The sequence below is a fragment of the Podarcis erhardii genome (genome assembly GCF_964252035.2).
Source record: "Podarcis erhardii genome assembly, chromosome: 7".
Lineage (NCBI taxonomy): Eukaryota > Metazoa > Chordata > Lepidosauria > Squamata > Lacertidae > Podarcis > Podarcis erhardii.
In genome coordinates, this window is record NC_138511.1 from 79,677,550 (window position 1) to 79,694,835 (window position 17,286).

Below are 17,286 nucleotides of genomic sequence, written 5' to 3' on the forward strand. Positions count from 1 at the left end.
CCCTGACATAAAGGAACAGATTGGGGGTGCTCCAGGCATCATTTATCCCAGGTCATCAGAAGTTATTGCCCTCTCCTCTCCAGCCTCATTGTTTTTAAGAGTAAGAGACTAGGATTGGAAGGAGGACCCAACATTCCAAAATATGTAACTCCCATTGTTCTGCAATATGGTTAGCAGAATGAAAACAGCTAACCCATCATTTCAACCCAGCACGGCAATATTTCTATATATCCCCCCCCCAAAAAAAAACAACAACACACACTCTACAATAGGCTGAAAAATGCCCTTCCTGCAATGATTCCCCAAGGGAGAAGTTTCTAAAGAAATGTCACTCACAGTGATAAAGAAGGAATACCTCAGCTGTGTGTGTGGCGGAGTTGGAGGTGGGGGGGACTACCACTTTCACAAACTACATTTATGTGGGCTCAGCTTTCAAAAAATATATCCACACAGCAGTTAGAATTGCCGCAAAAAAAGAGTCTCACAAAACAGTGCTAGGCACAATATACTCTCCTAAAGTGATGTTGAATATTTTTAAGGGCTGGGTTGAATTTATGTGGGCATATATTTCCAGAGTGAAAAGGGGAGTTTCAGATCCCCAAACATATTGCCATTTTTATACCATTTTGCTCCACTTCAGTACAGCTTTTAGCAGTTGCTTTGACTCTCTCTCTCTCTCTCTCTCTCTCTCTCTATATATATCCAATAGTTAGCTATATGATCCAGCCAATAATGGATCATCTAGCCGCTGTTATGACATCACAGTTTGCAAAGCCAATCAGATCTGCCCAAACTGTAAGACCAAAATTAAAATGAAGGCAGTTCTTCCTGTCCCCTTTTTAAATGAAAAGCAAATAAAAATGGGAGGTTGCCTGTTCTTGATAGGGTTACACATCTTGGGGGTACTCCTGGATCCTCTGCAGTTGCTCAAGGCTCATGTGGCCTCATTGGCTTGGAGTGCCTTCCATCAGCTTTGGCTGGCGTCCCAGTTGCGCCTCCATCTGGACGGAGATAGCCTGATTTCTGTTGTTTATGCTCTTGTAACTCTTAGGTTAGATTACTTTGATGTATTATAGATAGGGCTGCCACTAAAGATGGTTCAGAAGCTCCAGCTGGTATAGAATTTGGCAGCCAGCTTACTCACTGGGACATGATGATTTGAGCATATTATACCAATCCTGGGGTTAATGGTTTATTTTGTTTTTGCTTCAATGCGTACTTTTCATTTTGTATTTTTATGCTGTGAACTGCCCTGTGATCTTTGGCTGAAAGGCGGTATACAAATTTATTAAATAAGTAAATAAACAAGCACTTTTGCAAAGTTAGTGTACAAAATGCATTATATTGGAGAAATTGCACATATTAATTGAAATGCAAACTGATAAGGAAATAGAGAGAACTGAATACTGGGGAAATGAAAAACCCAAAACTAACAGATTCCTCCATCCTTGTCCACACATTGCTGTCTTTTCTTGTTGAGATACCAATTACAATGTATTTTCACCATTGCTTCCTTCTGAGTGCAAGCTCCATATGAGAGCTACCTAAGGAGAAACACCTCTGGAGAAAAGGAAACAAGAGCAGCCAGTGGACTCCTTTGAAGAATGGAGGTTTCCTGGTTTGAATTAAGGTTTATCAGAATTAAGGTTCTGATAAAATCTATTGCACCTCATTGTGATTACCATATTTTCCCGTGTATAAGACTAGGGTTTTTTTTTACAAAAAAAAGTTTAAAATGGGGGCTTGTCTTATACATGGGTAGTGCTGAGGGGTGTTTTCTTAATTTGGAGTCCCCAGAAATAGGGGGTGTCTTACGGGGGGGCGTCTTATACATGAAAAAATATGGTATGCCAGATTGAACTACATTAATTGATTTGTTTTCATAGCCTCGGTTATCAACAAGTCAACAGCAATTTAATATAAGTTAATATTTTCAGCATGAACGTTAATGTCAAGCATTGTCTTAACCAAGTTGTCTAACAAATTAGATTAGATTATGTATAGACTCAGGTTTCAATAACAAGCATAAGTCATCTTCAAATACTCTGATATTGCAAACTATTTTGCATTTTACTTTTTAAGAACTGCTTGTTAATAGTCTAAGAGGTAAGTTGTTTGCATTTCCATCCAACATTGTTTAAAATATGTGTGATGTGGACAGTTTCTGATCCATTCAAGACATTCATCATATTGATGTCCCCATTCAATTTTGGGGGAGGGGAAGAGAAATAAGCAAAAGAGAGCTGAAATAATAAATTATCCTGTGGTATAATCTTTAAGCTGCGAAAAGCAATACCTTAAGGCCTGCATGCATTATAATTCATTCTGTGCAACCTGGATGAAATGATCATGATGGAAAGGCGTCATTAACTTGGCTTGACCAAAAATGAAATAATATATTGTTGCAGCAAGTTGGATAGAGCTGTGTTTGATGTTTACAGGTTGCTGTAGACCATTCATTTAAAAGATGCTGTAGAAATGGCACGAAAATAAGGGGTGGAGGGATGAATAAATCAATTTAGCCTGGGAATTGCTAGTGTGAAAGTTCAACCTGTATCCCAATTATTCAAAAAGATTCTGTGACATTTTAACCATTTCATAGATAATGGCATGTCATAAGCATCAGCCTATTTCATCTCATGCATGATATGGATTCAGCCTGTAGTTCAGTCACCACCTTTTAAAATGGGAGCCATGAGTAACAAGTTGAATCAGTGTCAATACCTTGGAATCTAGGAGGTCAAGTTTAAATTTCTAACCGTATTCACTATCTGTTAGAAACTTCCTGTGATTTCAGATGTCTAGGAGATTCCCGGAGATAGGTTGTGAAGCACTAGAAAGTTGCTATTTCTGTATAAATATTCTCTATTTGTGGCTGTAGGAATATTGAAGTCTTTCCAGTCCACTATATCAAGTTCTAAGAAGAGATATCTGAACATCAGTTTTCAGACAGCTTTTTATTATTGATAAGTCATGTTGAGGCATCTGATCATAGCCTGCATTGTTATCAAAGCTTATATTTTGATCAGATTCCTGTATTCTAAAAATGAGCTTAAATTCTCAAATGTTTCTTTCGGCAGGAAACCAGCAGGCAGCTGGCAAGCTCTTGGGCAGAGGGCCCCTCTGGTTTATTGCGGTCATAAAAAGGCTGAGAGTGAGGTCGCTGACCTTGCATGTTGCAGAGTACAATTAAGCTGTAAAAGCAGTTAGATTAAGAAGTAGGTAAATAGTAAGGTTTTACCATTTGGCCTCTCATCATACAAAGAGTCATTTGCCTAAAGGTCAAAAACGCTAAACATCTGGCTGGCAGAAAGGGAGGGAGTATTTTGGGAAGCCTTTTTAAAAAGTTGTTTCTTTCTTAAACTGAGATCCTTTTACTCTGCAAAGATTTCTTTTCCTTTTAAAAGGTTATTTATGTTATGTATAATATGATATTTTGTTGTCTGAATGCAGTAAGCATCTAGAAAGTAAGAAATGTTAGATTCTTATTTCATAGATTCATATAGTTGTAAGAGACCACAGGGGCCATCGAGTCCAACCCCCTACCAGGCAGGAAACACCATCAGAGCACTCCTGACATATGGTTGTTGGGCCTTTGTTTAAAGACCTCCAAAGAAGGAGATCTTTCATTGATGATGTGTGAGAATGTGAACCCAAGATCTCTGACATCTGTTTAAAATAAAATTAGCCACCATCTGTTTTAGCCATCTGCTCTGTTTTAGAATTAAGGGGGCAAAGGTGATCTGGTAATTAAGGTGTCTTGTAGAGGTTAATGGCTACTTGTTTGCCAATTAAATATAGCTCTTTATCTCCCATAAAAGGGCAATAGGAAATGGGTGTATCTTTTATGATTGGTTCTAGCAAACAGCCAATAGGAATTTCAACCAGGCTGATTGGACAGAGGCAGCCAAAGGAGGAGCAAGGGGGCTGGGTTAAGGAAATATAAGTGCTGGCCATAATGGCAGGAAGGCAGGGCAGACCTTTGGTAACCAATACCACTGTGTCTCTCATTTATTTGCCCGACAAATAAATTATTATTTTAATTTCTCTATTGCTGCGTTGAATATTTCATTCCAGCTAAGCGTTAACCACAAGCAGGGTGCTACATTTTATGGTGCCTCTGTGACTCGGATAAGTGGTCTGCTGGAACGCAGCCCCTTCGCCTTAGCAGGCAGGGTACAAGAGGGAGGACCACTGACTGCTTACCCAGCGCGCACTGGAACATTTTTCCAGGGGAACGCGGAAGTCTCGTCTGTCTGGTACCCTGCTCTCTTACGGCGACGGACCGGGGGGAACCAGCTAAGGGTAAGTGGACAAAGGGATTTGAGGCCCTCCAATTAATTGGGAGGAAGAGAAGTCTTGATCAAACTTCTGCGTCTCAGTAAGGGGGAACTGAGTACGCTAGGTGGTTGGGTACATCAGATGGTGGTCTGGTGGAGGAAAAGGGAAAGGTTGGGAGGTAGAGTGTGGTGAAGTATCCAGCGCATTGTATGTGTGAGAAAGTACAGAGCAATCTGTAGCTGACCTGAGTGTGGAGTGGGTAGTACTTCGGTTCCCAGTAAGGCGACTTCACCTGGGCAAGGAACCTCACGAAGCGAGTGTGTGAGTGACTGAGTGGATACTTCACAGGGCCATACAATGGGAGTTAGGGGTTCAAAGGGGGAAAATACACCTCTTGAATGTATGTTAAATAAGGCAGGGCAGAGCTTTGGTAACCAATACCACTGTGTCTCTCATTTATTTGTCCGACAAATAAATTATTATTTTAATTTCTCAGTTGCTGCGTTGAATATTTCATTCCAGCTAAGCGTTAACCACAAGCAGGGTGCTACAATGTAAGATGCTTTGCCATGACTAGTAGCCATACTGTTACGATTACTTTTAGTAGTAATTAAGATAGATCAGAAAGTGTCAGCATTTGCATTTGTGACTGGAAGAATGTTGTGGCATCAATGTTTGATTTGTAAAGATGATTTTTCAGTCAATAGCCAATAGTACCATCTCTACTGAGATTAGATTATACTATTGGCTATTGACTGAAAAATCATCGTTATAAATCAAATATTGATGCCACAACATTCTTACTGAGAATACTGAATTTATACTGAGATTGGGACACAGGTAGCGCTGTGGTCCAAACCACTGAGCCTTTTGGGCTTGCCAATCGGAGGGTTGGTGGTTCAAATGCATGCAACGGGTGAGCTCCCGTTGCTCTGCCCCAGCTCCTGCCAACCTAGTAGCTTGAAAGCATGCCAGTGCAAGTAGATAAAAAGGTACCACTGTGGCAGGAAGGTAAACGACATTTCTGTGCGCTATGGCACTTATCACATTGTTCTGTGGCGCCAAAAGTGGTTTAGTCATGCTGGCCACATGACCCGGAAAGCTGTCTGTGGACAAACGTCGGCTCCCTTGGCCTGAAAGTTAGATGAGCGCCACACCCTATAGTTGCTTTTGACTGGGCTTAACTGTCCAAGGGTCCTTTCTTTACCTTTTAACTTACTAAGATTATTATAATGTTATACTGAATTTATTACTATATCTCTATCGGGAATATTTTAGCTGTTAAGTTGCTATAGTTTATTTCACTTAAAAATAAAATTATGACAGTATTGATATGGGTGAAGGTACACCAAAAGATCAGACAGTGAGGATATGAGACAAATAGAAACCGAAATAATTCACTAGGTATACCTTGGAGTATGTAGTCAGAAAGGACCACCACTTGTTGCTAGCAGCTGCTGGGACTACAAGTGGGGAACTTACAGGTTTGAACTCTGCCACTTCCTGTAGTGAGCTACTCAGAGATGCAGATCAAAGGGCTATGTTTTTGGACTGCAATTCCCATCATTTCTGATGGATGGCCATGCTACCTGAGGAGTCCAACAACATTGAGGAAGGATAAAGGTAAAGGTAAAGGTACCCCTGCCCGTACAGGCCAGTCGTGTCCGACTCTAGGGTTGTGCACCCATCTCACTTAAGAGGCCGGGGGCCAGCGCTGTCTGGAGACACTTCCGGGTCACGTGGCCAGCATGATGAAGCGGCATCTAGCGAGCCAGCACCAGCGCTGCACACGGAAACGCCGTTTACCTTCCCACTATAAAGCGGTACCTATTTATCTACTTGCACTTAGGGGTGCTTTTGAACTGCTAGGTGGGCAGGAGACGGGGGCTCACCCCACCACAGGGATTCAAACCGCCAACCATACGATCGGCAACCCCTAGGCACTGAGGTTTTACCCACAGCACCACCCGCGTCCCTTGAGGAAGGATAGTAAGATATTAATAGAGCATCAGCTTTGCGTGCAGAAAATTCAAACCCTGGCATCTCCAGGTAGAGCTAGGATTATCCTCTCTTTGAAATCCTGGAGAGCCTCTGCCAGTCAGACACAGTATAGACTGAGCTTGATGAACCAATGGTCGAATTTGGAATAAGGCAGCTGCTTGGTAGACTCCCTTCAGGCCCTGGTGCCATGGATTCATGCCCTCTGGTATGCATCCTTGCTATTTTCCTGGGCTGCCAATATTCCTGCATCCCAATTCCAAACAAATGTGTTTCATTGGGGTAAGTTGTCAAAATATTTCTGGGCAAAACAAAAACAAAGAAACACAATGATACATTTACCATCAAGATCACCTGGAGTTTTAAAATGCATTTGTTGGAAACCTGCCACAATGGACTATCGATCTGCTTGCATGAAAAGCATACATAAGCAACTAAGGTTGAACTTTCCTTAGAAAAGGAGGCATGTTTGAGAACATCCATGACATGACGTGATTCCAGTACTTTGTTTTACCAAGCTTCTTGTTAATTTGAGATTGTGTTTAGAGTGTCTGTCACTATAAAGCACAACAACATTTAGGCTGTATGGCCATTTACCCAGGGGAAAGTTAGGGCCCTCAGATAGAGGTTAAGCATGGCAATCCTCTGGAATGCACTCTCCTTTGAAAATTAGCTTGATTTGAGTTGAATATGTATGCTTTTCATGTACAAAACTCAAAAATCCATTGTTGCAGGGTTTTCAAAGGAGTCCCTTTTTTTTAACAACCTCCCACGGCTGAAGACTAAGCAGGAAACTACAGTACATCATTCATCAAACAATGTGGAACAAATTACACATGCCCCCATTAGCAATTACCTGAGAAACCTTCCTTCAGCCTACTTTACACAATAATGACAGCTAATAATGGGTTCCATGACATAGCTGACCTATGAATGACTTCACACAAAGCTGTTCAGTAACCTTTAAAAACATAATTATACCTGCCTTTCCAGTGTACACTATTATTTCAGTGAATGTGAAGCACACAGATCTTGCTATGCATGCCACTTGAATTGGTGGTTATCTTGAATTCTGATAAAACCCACAGTATGTCCACTATGCATAGGTTTGAGCCTCAGATCAGTAGAAGATGCATAGGCACTTCATACTTTCTAGACCTTGTCCAAAGTACACAAGGATGGGACCTTGTTCAGTTACCTCCCAACATACATTCGTTTAAGCAGCCAAAGGAAAACCTGAAGTCCAACATGATGATCAGTTAAGGAAAATGTAAATGTAACAACTATAATTGAAGTAAGTGTAGCAACTATAATTGAAAATATATATCTGCATTTGACACCAGTAAGCACAGTAATGACGTACAGTAGAGCAGAAATGGGAGACCCATGTGGCTGCTGGCAGCTTCTATCATCCATGGCCTTTGATAGCACTGGCTGGAGCTGATGAGAGGTGGAGCCCCACATCATCTGATGAAACACATGTTTTTCTACCCATGGTATATAGAGATATGGGGATATCATCAGTGCAAAGGATAAGGAACATAAGAAGATCCCTGGTATCTCAGACCAAAGTCTGCAAAGCCCAGCATTCTTTCTTCAAGCCGATCATGGGAATCTCACATTCAGATGTGTAACTAGGGGTTGGTGAAACTGGACCCCACTGGTTGCACAGGCCCAGTGTGTGTGTGTGTGCACTCGCACAAACAAAAATAACCCCACATCTCAGACAATGGAGAGTATGCTCTGCTGCTGTCACTGTGAGAGAAGCTTCCCGTCTCGCACCATGGCACAAAAAAATAAATAAAAATGCCCTTCTTTCTTGCCTTGCTTTTACTCCAGATGTTTCAAGTACTTGGGTTGCATAAAATATAGTAGTTTGTAATGTGGCTATTGCAGTAAATATATATATATATATATTTTCTGGGTGGAAGCCCAACCAATACAGCTCCCTGTGAAGGGTGCAAGGGACACTAGGTATACCTCTGTCCACATATAGGACATGAGCACAATAGCTCTCTTGTGATCCTTTACAACTGGTATTCAGAGTGACGCTGCCTCTGCTACTGAAGGTAATATAGCCATCATCACTAGTAGCCACTGATGAGCAGGTAAAGTGGTAGAAGTCCAAAATATACTTTAACACATGAGAACACTCCAATGTATTAAATTCCCCTTGCTGGTCCTGGAACACACGACACAAAAATATCAGTTTTGATCAGAGAGTGCAAGTAATCTGATGAGTCTCTTGAATGACTTCAAAGAATGTAATTTCAAAATGTTGTGATGCAGTATCAAAAGAACATGGAATGTGTGCTTCCCCCACCCTTATATTTAGAACCAAACTTCATTTGCTTTTTCAATCAGCCAGCCTGACATTCCTTCTCCAGCTAAACCCAGCAGTGTGAGCATATGCCCCAGCCTCCCCCATCCACATGCACACTATTCATTCCTCTTAAAAGTCTTTTAACAAGGCCTACACTTAAATATGGGGACGCGGGTGGCGCTGTGGGTAAAAGCCTCAGCGCCTAGGGCTTGCCGATCGAAAGGTCGGCGGTTCAAATCCCCGTGGTGGGGTGCGCTCCCGTTGCTCGGTCCCAGCGCCTGCCAACCTAGCAGTTCGAAAGCACCCCTGGGTGCAAGTAGATAAATAGGGACCGCTTACTGGCGGGAAGGTAAACTGCGTTTCCGTGTGCTGCGCTGGCTCGCCAGATGCAGCTTTGTCACGCTGGCCACGTGACCCGGAAGTGTCTCCGGACAGCGCTGGCCCCCAGCCTCTTGAGTGAGATGGGCGCACAACCCTAGAGTCTGTCAAGACTGGCCCGTACCGGCAGGGGTACCTTTACCTTTACACTTAAATATTCTCTTTTTGGATCCAGTAGGAGCCTTCAAAGCCGATTATCTTGAAAAGGCTATATGAATCTATAGTGAAATATTTATGGTAACTTGTCACCAGCACCTTCATATTGCAATATTTCTTTTTGTTGTCCATCCTTCTTCCTCTGCTTAATGACAGTATTCCAGTGGTAGCGAAGAAGTCCATGTGCTGGTAATGATGCTCCACTACCCATGTGATTGGGATATAAGATGGTTCCTGTCATTTTCGTTTCACTCAAAGATGAAGGTGGGTAAAAAGGACTGTCTACTTAAGTATTTATAGGCAGTGTTTATTTTTCCACAACAACAGTGATAACAGCCTGACACATGCCAGGAATATTATTGAAGCAAATTTGCACATTATCTAGAATGGGAAAAAATTATACTGAATAATTAATCTTGCTCTAGCCAGTGGTGTGGCGCTTTGGAGTCATTATTGTGTATAATGACATCACTTATCCTCTCCTTTCTACAAAGTGGGCTGTATGCAACATTGTCTACTAGTGCAAGGGATCTTGTGGTAGTGGTGGGTAAATTTTGATGTTTAAATGTTGCACAACAGAGGCACCAAATACAGTAGTTGCACAAGCAGAAACTTGTTGAGCAACAGATTGCACAATCTATTGTGCAACAAAGTAATCAGCAACCTGCCTATGCATTTGTGTGTGTGTGCGTGCGTGCGTGCGTGCAACAATGACGTTCTACTTGTGCAAAACATTTCACTAGCAGGATCATTTTACCACTCTGTGACTTTAACTTAGTGCTTCATTGGATTCCACCTCTGAAATGTAACTCATGTCCTTGTCATTTGCAGTGATTTTAGCACAACCCTTGAGAAAAAAAAAAAACTTCAATAAATGGTGGGCTTTCAGTAGGGTGAAGTGTTGTCATGATTCAATAAATAACTAACAGAAATAGCCATTTGCATTGGTCTGCCTCCACATGGGTGATCTCACTGTGTAGTATGCTGGGATCCTCCTAAGTAAATTATTGTGAAGTCAAACCATTTTCTTACATTATTTCAGCACAGAGTTTGAGCAACTGCACAGGAACAAGTTTGGACTGAGTAAAGTATTTTCTGGGGAACATTTTCAGTGTAGGGTGGGGAAAAGAGTTTTTATGGACTTGGGTGAGGGCAAAGTGTTTCTTCAAAGATAATAAAAAGGGTACACTTTCATGACTGTTCACTAATGTTTACAGCTTTCTCAGCTAAACGCTTCCATACCGTATTTTAAAATTTTAACTTCAGTCCTCTTTGTAGAAACAACGACATTGTCGCATATAATAACTTTTGGCCATGTGATGATGTCACACTGTAAAAAGCAAAGTGAATTGAGAGCAGGGGCAAGAATGATGATGGTTTGAAGTAAAAACTGAGTTGGAGTAAAAAGAGAATTCCAAAGGAGGTCACAAAATGAGTTCTGGCTATGTGACGATGTCACAGAAGGGGGAAATGAAGGTACATAAGTGTGAAGGCAAAAAGAGTGCCACTTTGAAGGAGCCGGGCAAAAGCTGCCACCAGCTGATTTACAGAGATAATTGCAATAGAGCTCAAAGCAGAGCATGATTGTAAGGTACATGGAAGGTCTTAGTTTTCCTGAACATCTCTTGGGGGCATCTTCTCTTTTCTCTACTCCCCACTGCAACAACCATAAAAAGCTTTTTTTTAAGGTGCTGATTAGGAATATAAAGCCATAATGGAATGGTTATTATTGGACCTCTTAGCACACAATTCTTTCATAATTTCATCTCTTTTACTCAATGATGCCAGAGAGAGAGAGAGAGAGAGAGATTGAGAGAGAGAGAGACTTAACTCAAAGCTAAATGTATGCTTTTGGGCAGTATCGTGGCTTTGCTGAAAGCCACTTTCCCTTATTGTGAACTTGACTAAAACACAATGGTGAGTAACTGTTCTGCTTTTCTTACTAGGTCTAAATTGAGCCGCTTCTGAAATAAGCAATAAGAGAATGTCAAGTCTTAAGTGAAAGCAAGTCCCTGAAGAGTGATTTGAAGGTATAGTCTGCTATTAGAGGAAGCCAGATATTAAACATAATAGTAGAGATACCTTTTGAAAGTCTAGGAATGTCTCAATATTTGTGTGCATGTGTGTTGAAGAAAAGTGGAGTTTTTGAAAAGGTTGCACATAATGGGTTGATCTCAGTGGAAAATGTGGGGGCGGGGGACGATGACACACAGGCTAGAATTACCTGGAGGCCTTTGCAGAATCTGTTTCTTGTCACATCTGCTGTTGAAATTCCCATATCTCCCAGCAAAAAAAAAAAAAAAAAGTTCCATCTGGGTTTCTTCGAGTTTGCCCAGTAGAACCCCAGATCATGTTTTAATCTTTAATCAATAGTGTATCTTGCCTTCTGGGAGTGTGAATCAGATGTGCAAACTGCAAATGCAGCAAGAACAGCTGCTGGGAGGCTTGGCTAGTTTTGGATAAGAGCAGCAAAGAAGTCTTTGCTTCCTGGGAGAAGTTATTTCTCCATTAAAGACTCTCCTCCCTGCAAGAGAGGGGAATGGTTGTGGCCAGGAGATGGACTCCAACTCAAGCAGGGGGCGTTTGCCCCCTGCCTCCCACTCACCTGGCTGGCGCCCACGCCCTCAGCCAGGCACCCAACCAGGTGCCTTCAGGGGGACATGTACAGCAGCGGCGCCAGCCTCCAGCCTTCACTTTTTGTCGTCCCGTTGCAAGTCACCCACCCTCCACTCCCTTAGAGCAGGGTTTCCAGTTTTCTTTTGGCCTTGCTATGAACCTTAGGTTGGTCGCCCTGGTTGTCTGGGGGGCCTGGTAGGAATTTTTCCATTTGGCATTTGGCTTTTTGGTTTCTTCGCCTACCTCGTAGCAATCGTCACAACTTTCGTGATATTGGTGGGTAGGTTAGGCATTGGAATAATGTGTCGTGGTGTCGAAGGGCTAGGTGTGGCCATTGCCTGTGCCTTCAATTTTTGGGTATTCCGTTAAAGGAATCCGGCGGTCGTGTATTCTGTCTGATGCCTGCTTGCGGGAGGCCATGGCACGACCCTCGGTGACATCAGGGAAGAGCTTATAGTTGGATTAGCATCAACAGGCTCCACCTACTGGTGAATAAACCCCCTTTGTTTTTTAGACTCACCCCTCTCCGAGTTAGTGGAGTCAGCTGACGTAATCCAATGCCTAAGCCAATACCTTTTCACTTGCTGTAATCAATAAAGTTGTGGCCTTTTCTTGCCCATTAACCTTATATCACGTGTCCTTGTGTTTCATTCCACTGCGCGGGGTTCGGGTCCTCGAACCACAACTGAATGTTACACAGAGCTTTCATATGCTTGATGGTACCTTTCTGAGTAGGTCCTTCCTTCCTTCCTTCCTTCCTTCCTTCCTTCCTTCCTTCCTTCCTTCCTTCCTTCCTTCCATCTCTCTCGCTCTCTCTTTCTTTGTGTGTGCATATGAGAGAGAGAGAGAGTGCACAGATGGAAATATTTCAGAGGGAGGGGGTACTGTTTGAAGTTTCTTGATTATTTAACTCAAGCGAATGACCACATTTGCCTCTGTTTTAACTGTAGCTCCTGATATTATTTTGGTTTTTAACTAGGGCCACATTTCCTTTCAGGCAATCTTCCAACAGCCACCAAATAAACAATTAAATTTTTGTACCTGTATTCATCTGTAGTTCGCAGGGTGGTTCATAGCATATAAATAAGAGATAAAAACACAAAATAAATACCTGTACAGTAGTGGGTGGGGCCGAGGCAAAGGGGATGGAACTACTAACATAGATCTTAATGTGTATTGGAGGCTAATTTCTGCACATGCTTACTGACCCTTCTCTATCCTCCATCCAGACATGTAAGAGGCCTAAATCAGACTTCCAGGACACCTTTCAGTCAGGCAAACATACTCAGGAACATATATTCCTTTGATAATGGAATCGCTCCCACAGAACTTACAAGTGAACCTCCACAAATTTGCTTTAGGTACAGTAAGGGGGTGATTTTAGTAATCATACTGTGGAGGAGTCATATGTAGTGGCTGCACTGAAATGAGCACTATTGTGCTCATGTCCAACTTGTGGGCTTCCCATAGGCATCTAGGTGGCCGTTGTTGAAACAGAACGCTGAACCAGATCGGTCTCTAGTCTGATCAGGCAGGGATCTTTTCTTATGTTTTGTAAATCTTCATATTGTTGCTGTCAAAATGTAACCAACAATGCACAACCCTGTTATGGAGAAGCATCATTTGAACTCTTTGGGCATCTTTTCTTCATGAGAATAGGGAAACTGTTGTTGGAACTCTCTAAAGTGTGCATTATGTCAGTGTAAAGCAGCCTAACTGGCTTCAGTGACAGCCCATTGCTTTACTGTGAGCCATGTCCCACCAACAATCTCTTTCCAGTAATTGTGCTTGTCCCCATAAAGTCAAAGAATTCAAGAGAAACAGAGAAGGGGGTGCTGGATACTGACCCCCCCTTGCAGCTTCTGTTGGAAAAGGGGTGTGGTTTAAACAGACTGGTCACCACGCCCCTTCCCATTGTCCCCTGCTCCTTTCCCTGCAAGGGTTCAGGTGAGTGCAAAACGCCTTGGGGTGCAGCAAGCTTTGGGGAGGGGATGGGGGGAGGATGCAATGCTAGGGATGCAATTCCAAGGGAAAGAAAGTGGCCACGTCTTCAGTTATGGAAAACGTAATAAATATTTCATACAAAAATAAATAAATAAAATAAATACTCAATGACCTGCCTTTCAAGTAAGTGGAAATGAAGCAGCTGGTTGCCATGGTGAAATTATGATGACACTGTCACTCTGAAGTCTCACTGCTGAAGTCATAAGTCAGATTCAAGGGGGGATTTCCCCCCAAGGCCAAGCCTACCAGCTAACAGTGACCTAAAGTTTTCCAGTAAAACATGAAATGGTGCACACGCTACATCTTGTTTGTGAGCTTATCAGTATCAGGCATGTCCAAAGTCCATTTTGGGGGCCTAATCCAGCCCACCAGTCAGTTTAATCTGGCCCCTGTGGCAGTTTATTTCCTGGGGTAAAATCCTAAAAAAAACAAACCCTCAACGAATTCAATCCTAAAAAAAGGTTAACAACTTGGGTTGGCTGTTTCGGCGGCCCTCATGGCCCTTCACTTCATCAAATCTGGTCCTCTTTGAAAAAAGATTGGACAGGGTTACAGTCAAAGAGTTCAAGAGAAGCAGAGAAGCAGGTGCTGGATGTCCGGAGTTTCATTCTCTCCTGTGCTGCAGAGTGTGTGAGACTACTGGATCACATTCTCTCTGTGTTGACATTCCATTCTTTGGAAGAGAGAGAACAGAAGGAACTGTGCGCCACCTCCGTCTTCTTTGTTCTGTGTTCTGTTCTGTTCTTCTCTCTCGGAGGGCCCACCCCCCATGGTGCTTCCGTTCCGCTGGAAAAGGGGTGTGGTTTAAGTAGCCCGCTTGCCACACCCTTTCCCATTGTGCCCTGACCCTTTCCCTGCAAGGGTTCAGGTGAGTGCAAAATGCCTACTATCAACGCATGCAGAAAGACAAACATATTTTACCACCCTACTTCCCATGTTATTCTCAACACTATACAACACAATACAATAAAAATACCTTTATTGGCATTTCAAGTTAAGACCTTCCAAAATGGCTTGAGATACAAAGTCTGTCTTCTTTCTGTTTCCTGTTTCCGAGAGATTTTAATTGGGAAATCCTTTCGATTCTTCATGAATAAGAGACAGTGGGGTGAGGGAGGCCAGGGCCACATCCACACCATTTAAAGTGCTATGAAGCCGCTTTAAACACTCATGGCTTAAACACCCCCAAAGACTCTGGGAGCTATAGTTGGAAAAGGGTGCCGAGAGTTGTTAGGGGACCCCCTGTTCCCTGCCAAGAAGGGAACCCTCCCTCTACCCCTACCCCCACCCCTACCCCTGACGCTAACCCTAACGCTAACCCTAACGCTAACCCTTAAGCCTTAACTAGAGCAACAATTCCCAGAGTTCCCTGGCAAGAAGGGAACCCTAACCCTGCCCCCTAACTACAGCTACAATTCCCAGAGTTTCCTGGCAAAAAGGGAACCCTAACCCTAATCCTGCCCCCTAACTAGAGCTACAATACCCAGAGTTCCCTGCCAAGGGAACCCCAACCCTACCCCTGCCCCTGACGCTAACCCTAACTCTAACCCTGAACCCTTAACTAGAGCTACACTTCCCAGAGTTCCCTGGCAGGAAGAGACCCCTACCCCTACCCCTACCCTACCCTACCCTACCCCTAATCCTAATCCTAATACTTAACCACCGTAACAAGTCTCCGTCCCCTTAACCACCTACAGTTCCCAGAATCCCTGAGGGGAAGCCATGCGTGTTTAAAGTGACTTCATAGCAGAACCAGTGGTGCACCTAATGTGGCCTAATGTTCCCTCCCTCGTTTTCTTCTCTCTCCCCACTGCTCCATCACTTGCAATGCAGCAGACATCTGCCTGCAGTCTCCCTTCAAAGCTCCTTCTCTCAAGTTTGGCCAAGGCCTTGCCCAGTCCTGACTGCGAGTATTTCACGTTCACTTCTCCGATGTAAATAGGAATGTCCTGTGGTTCTCTTGATGTCTTTTAAGACTGGACTTGGGGAAAACCTCACCGGCTCCAGACATCCCTGTAAGGCAATCCTTTCGATTCTTCATGAATAAGAGACAGTGGGGTGAGGGAGGCCAGGGCCACATCCACACCATTTAAAGCGCTATGAAGCCGCTTTAAACATTCATGGCTTAAACACCCCCAAAGACTCTGGGAGCTATAGTTGGAAAAGGGTGCCGAGAGTTGTTAGGGGACCCCCTGTTCCCTGCCAAGAAGGGAACCCTCCCTCTACCCCTACCCCCACCCCTACCCCTGACGCTAACCCGAACTCTAACCCTAACGCTAACCCTTAAGCCTTAACTAGAGCTACAATTCCCAGAGTTCCCTGGCAAGAAGGGAACCCTAACCCTGCCCCCTAACTACAGCTACAATTCCCAGCGTTCCCTGGCAAAAAGGGAAGCCTAACCCTAACCCTGCCCCCTAACTAGAGCTACAATTCCCTGCCAAGGGAACCCCAACCCTACCCCTGCCCCTGACGCTAACACTAATTCTACCCCTTAACCCTTAACTAGAGCTACAATTCCCAGAGTTCCCTGGCAAGAAGGGACCCCTACCCCTACCCCTACCCGTACCCTACCCTACCCCTAATCCTAATCCTAATCCTAATACTTAACCACCGTAACAAGTCTCCGTCCCCTTAACCACCTACAGTTCCCAGAATACCTGAGGGGAAGCCATGCCTGTTTAAAGTGACTTCATAGCAGTTCCAGTGGTGCACCCAATGTGGCCTAATGTTCCCTCCCTCGTTTTCTTCTCTCTCCCCACTGCCCCATCACTTGCAATGCAGCAGATGTCTGCCTGCAGTCTCTCTTCAAAGCTCCTTCTCTCAAGTATGGCCATGGCCTTGCCCATTCCTCACTGCCAGTATTTCACGTTCAGTTCTCCGATGTAAATTGGGATGTCCTGCGGTTCTCTTGATGTCTTTTAAGACTGGACTTGGGGAAAACCTCACCGGCTCCAGACATCCCTGTAAGGCAAAGGCAAACAGGTGAGTGGGATGGCCAACACCCGACAGCGTCCCCCCAGATTCCTCCTCTGTTTGGCTGCCTGTTAACAAACAAGGCTTCCAAACCAGTTTGCACCCATCTCAGCCAGCGTAGCCTCGCAACATCCACTAGCCTGAATGCAAATTCTTCCGACAACCATCCACCAGCTGCAACTTCATCAGCTCCATTGCCAGACATCAACCAGCTTCAGAGCTGAGTGTCAGTCACCTTCAAGTAGCGATCCCACCAGCAAGTAATCTTTGTACTTGCCTTCTCCTTGCTCCACAGCATCCCAGCACCGGGTGATTGCCTCCTTCCGCTTGCCAGCTTGCCACCACGGGGCAGGAGACCACCAGGGCCACAGCATCCCAGCACAGGCCATTGCCTCCTTCCGCTTGCCAGCTTGCCGCCACGGGACAGGAGACCACCTGGGCTGAGTGCCACCAAGCTGCCCATTTCTCTCTGGGGAGGGCAACTGCTGAGGCTTGGGCCTTGGCCCACATTTATACCCGCTCAGCAGCCAAATATTTTTGTCACATCACAATCAACC

The 17,286-nt window shown here is 44.0% G+C and overlaps 2 long non-coding RNA genes across 3 annotated transcripts in view; one reads left to right on the forward strand and one right to left on the reverse strand.

Moving 5' to 3' along the window:
• Positions 1–11,069: 11,069 nt before the first annotated feature.
• The window catches only part of LOC309346243, a 55,038-nt gene continuing 48,821 nt past the window's right edge, over positions 11,070–17,286 (forward strand). For both annotated transcript variants that reach the window (XR_014158515.1, XR_014158516.1), the window contains exons 1-2: positions 11,070–11,166; positions 13,532–13,699. This is a non-coding gene — a long non-coding RNA (uncharacterized lncRNA). The remainder of the gene's footprint in view (positions 11,167–13,531; positions 13,700–17,286) is intronic.
• On the reverse strand, positions 14,719–17,119 carry LOC309346210. The gene is made up of 5 exons (XR_014158470.1): positions 17,007–17,119; positions 16,323–16,717; positions 16,052–16,151; positions 15,148–15,317; positions 14,719–15,088 (listed from the first exon to the last, which is right to left on the reverse strand). It is a non-coding gene; the product is annotated as an uncharacterized lncRNA (long non-coding RNA).